This window comes from Austrofundulus limnaeus, unplaced genomic scaffold (genome assembly GCF_001266775.1).
Source record: "Austrofundulus limnaeus strain Quisiro unplaced genomic scaffold, Austrofundulus_limnaeus-1.0 Scaffold380, whole genome shotgun sequence".
NCBI classification, from domain to species: Eukaryota; Metazoa; Chordata; class Actinopteri; order Cyprinodontiformes; family Rivulidae; genus Austrofundulus; species Austrofundulus limnaeus.
This window is the reverse complement of record NW_013952782.1, coordinates 68,302-72,754: the sequence shown is the minus strand read 5'-3', so window position 1 is coordinate 72,754 and position 4,453 is coordinate 68,302. Positions and strand designations below refer to the sequence as shown.

General features: G+C 39.8%; 1 long non-coding RNA gene across 1 annotated transcript in view; it reads right to left on the bottom strand.

Annotated features, from left to right (window-relative positions):
• Positions 1–1,032, bottom strand: part of LOC106528448 (uncharacterized) — a 12,398-nt gene extending 11,366 nt beyond the window's left edge. Inside the window, exon 1 of the long non-coding RNA XR_001311504.1 lies at positions 275–1,032. This is a non-coding gene — a long non-coding RNA (uncharacterized LOC106528448). The remainder of the gene's footprint in view (positions 1–274) is intronic.
• Positions 1,033–4,453: the final 3,421 nt, after the last annotated feature.

Here is a 4,453-nt window from a genome sequence, read left to right as displayed (position 1 = left end):
CACACACACACACACACACACACACACACACACACACACACACACACACACACACACAAATAGTATAATTGTTACCTCACCTTTGGGAACTGTATGGACAGCCATTCCATTAAACAACAGAAAAAAGTCAACAAATTAGCTGAAAGCTAAATAATAGCTAGGCTATATTTAATTTTTTTAGACCATATACCGTTATCCACTTAGCTTAATTAGCACATGTTAATGTAACATTCATCATGTAATTTAACAGAAAAAAAAACGTAAAACCACAAACCTGTCATGTAGTTTAAGTCACACATTTTGGCATTGGTGAAAAACTCCTGCACATCCATTTCTGAATGCTTTTATTCTCAATACACATGTGGGCCTCCTGTTTCCGGTTTGCTCCCCTTTCATTTCTGTTGGCTTAACAACACCCAAGGAGCAGTCCCTGCCTGGAGAGGAGAGAGGTAGAACTTCTTGTCTTTTTTTTTTTTTTTTTTTGGTATGTGATTACCCAGCGGAGAACCCCATGACTGAAGAGGAGGAGGAGGAGGAAGTTTAAGATACATTCCTTGCCTTCTTCTTGAAGGTGACCACATTTTGTGGAGCTGCCGACATGTTAATGCCTCACATGACACCCTGAAGTCATCAGCTGATGCTTTACAACTGGATGGTCAGATGACCTWACAGTGATGAGACACAGATAATAAACATATTACACACCTTTTCACATAATATTACGAGATCCTTAGCAAATCAGAGGATTGTGTTGTGGATGACTCTCAGCCACTACAACACCATTTTTCAGTTCAGCGTCTATACAATTGAGATAGTCCTTTTTTGTGTTTGATAATCTTGGCTAGCTGCAGCTGCCATGGGGAGGTTYCATAAAACTCGTGAGATATTTTGCTAACATACAGCCAGTTTTATTCAAAAATCTCTGTGCTCTATGTGTTGGTGATGACTCTCGGTTACTCCCACAATAAAATTTATCTCAGTATTACTAGTTGAGACACAACACACACACAGACAATCACAATATTGCTCAGCTTTAATGATGATCCTCGCACGCGAAGCGTAAGCGGGAGTCATATTGTTTTTGTACTGTTTATTTATTTGTTTATTTATTTTTTTGTTTATTTATTTATTTGTTTATTTATTTATTTATTTAGTTCAGTGATTTTTGGTCAACCGTAGCACAAAAACGGCTGCACYGATCAACATGAAATTTGGCAGGACTGTAGATGAGTCTGACCTACACTGCACCAGCCAACAGTTTTATGATAGACCCCATATTTTGAGGAGGGGGCTCCTTTCAAAGAGGGGGTGTCAGGACATACAAAAATGCTTATAACTCAGAAACTGTTAAACACAGAAGCTTCAGATTTCTTTTGTTGTTTAGCTCTGATGAAGCTCTATCCATCAGGCCCACAATCAATGCACCCCACCCCTCGATTTATCTGAAAAAGGGGTATAGTTATTGCTCAAAAACTGTTAAACATAGGAGCTTCAGATTTCTTTTGTTGTTTAGCTCTGGTGAAGGGCTATCCACCAGGCCCACCAATCAGTGCCCCCCTCACCCCCCAAAAAAGGACCCCCACCCAAACCAGTACAATTTTGGGATGCACCTACTAGCATGACATTTATTAGGAATAAAGACTTCTGAGTTCTGGTGCATTTGTGTGTGCGGAGTCATTATGTTACCGCTATGTGGTATCTAGTTTGATTAATGGTTAACTGTCTCTCCAACTCTCCATATTGTATTAAAACGTATAAGCGGGGGGGGGAAAAACAATACAAAACAAATAAAAACATAAAAATGTTTGTTGACAACTATCCATCTATTCTAATTAACAAGCTATAGCTAAAGATTGATTGATTACTTCCATTAGTTTAATTCTATTTAACAGGCTAACTAGCYAATGGTTAGGTAATTCCATTACTAACATAGAAGCAAACTAGCTAAATGTTATAGGAAATTCAATTTATTTTACTCTAATTAACAAGCTAACTAGCTAAAGTTTGGGGATCATTAGGAGGTGGTTGCACAGTTTTTAGACAAAACAGGTCCAGGTTGTAAAAGTTGGCAGGTATTCACTTTTCTCAGTGGTGAATTTTGGAGTTCCACCAGGCTGCTGTCTTCATGTTCAGTTGTGTGTATAAATATTTGTGTCTCTAAAATCAGAATTAAATCTAAACGCTGTGCCACAGTAAAATGACTCCTTATGCATGTTGATGATACAGCATACAAAGATCCTAATTTKACTTATTTCTTTATTTGGAAATTTGACCGTCCAGTGCTTTCAGCAAACATGATACAAACTGCTCAATTTGCTTGTAGAAAAAACAGACTAATCATATACCATAAAAGCACAATAACTATTTAAATTTGTCTCTGCTACTAAGAAATAAAAAATAACAATATTAATGAATGTAGTTCACTTTTCTATCAAATTACTTCAACATCTTGCCTGCAAACCCTCAGGTGGTCTCTCTTGGCCTCAGAACGTCAGGAACGTGGCGACATTACATATCCGACACATTAAATGGGGTTTTGCCAGATTTGCATAAAACCAGCAGCGCCCTCGCCTTGTTCTTCAGCATCTCTCTGCTGGAGCCATAATCGCCCACTCGCTAACAACAATTACTATAATGGACTGATTGTTGGATTATACCACCAAAGTGGTTTTAGCGCACACATCTGCATAATTGTTCTTAGCATTTAAGCGCTCATGGGCTCCTGGCTGCCATTAACGGGCAGAGGAGAGAGTGATGGAGGTTTGACGCTTGATGAACGGGGTGGGGGGGTTCGGCTCCAAAATGTGTGGGCGTTTTCATTGTTTGTACATGGAGTGGGTAGAAATGTGCTAAGGCATTGTCTTAGAAGAAATTGTTTCCTTTTTTGGGATTGGGTCTGTTGTTATGTGACGGGATGACTCATTGAAGGGGTCAAAGTCAAGACTCAGGGGCCAACATGAGATTTTGACTTAAAAAAAAAACTTCCATTTTGGGCTGCTTATCTCAATGAAACCTTTGCAACAGACGCCCAGAAAACAGTTTCACAACATCAGTGTTTAATATTGTTCAACCTTCGTGCACAAAGTAGAGAAGTGGCCCGCAAACTCGGATGTGAATCTTTGTTCCAATGCATCCTTTGTGCTGGTTTTTGTCAAAAAACGAGCATCACATGACTAACAGATGGACAGACACATCCGCTGAACATGAGGGAGTGGAGCAGCATGATCCAGATCAACAGCTGAACACAGCTTTCCTCCTCGCAGTCTGTAAACATGCAGAGTGTGTGTGTGTGTGTGTGTGTGTGTGTGGTGGGGGGAAAGGGGAACAGCAGTGAGGAAATCGTCTTCGTGCAAAAGGGAAAAGAAGTGCTAGTTTGTTAATCAAACTCGTAGGTGAGGGACGGAGCCAGCACATGAGGGGAAGTTGTTGACTGTGGTGACACCTGAAACCTGTGCTGTTAATTCTTCCTCCTCCTCCCTGCTGCTCATCTCCTGAAAGCGGGCCAACATCCCACTCGTGCAAAATAAAAAAAAAAGACATGCTCCCTCTTCCTCTGTCCTGTTCTCTGTGCTAATTACTCACTGTTACCATAGAAACGGGTAGCACCTTCATCTTTTTTTTGTGTGGCTCTGTGTGTGTGTGTGTGTGTGTGTTTCTTTTTCTTGGACAGCCCCGTCACAAACATGCCTCGCGTCGAAGAGTTGGACGGATTCTTGAGACAACAATATCGTTTTGGATCCGTTTGATTTGAATCGTTTACTAAACTGTCACCAGGACGTGGAGCACGACGACAATCCTATTTTAATCAGCGCAGCTTAAAGAAAAACTAACTCTTTCTCCCCCAAATAGTAGCTACCATAAAACTCACATAAAAGAAGCAGTTTTTGAATATGGGAGCCATTTTTGAGTTTTTCCTCACTTGTGCTTCTTTTATTTAAGCTATTTTGAATGATAAACATCATACCTGTTGTACAGTGGTGGGTATCACTAATCTAAAAATTTGTTCCACTACTAAAACACTAACTCAGATATTTAGGTCCCCTAATTCTAAAGCACTAATTCACTGAAAGTTTAAGCAAAAGCTGATTCTAAAGCACTAAAATAACCCAGTCAACCCATGAACATTCTTCAACAGAMAACGTGAGTCACATATTGTCATGATGCTCTGTTAAGCCTTATCATTGATGTTCCACAGCTGGATTTGGGTTCATCTATTGTCACCTGGTGGATCAGTGACATATGAACAACATGTGCATCAGCTTGAACCCTCAGCTATTAACATTAACGTTGATCAATAACATTTATAGACCTCAGTTAGTGCTTCTGAATTTAGCCTATAAATTTAGCAAGTGCTAATCCACTAATACATTTTAAAATTAGCAAAAGCCCTAAAGCACTAATCAGTAAGTTAGTTCCCCGATTAGTCATAGGCGTAATTTGCAAGGGGGGGGGG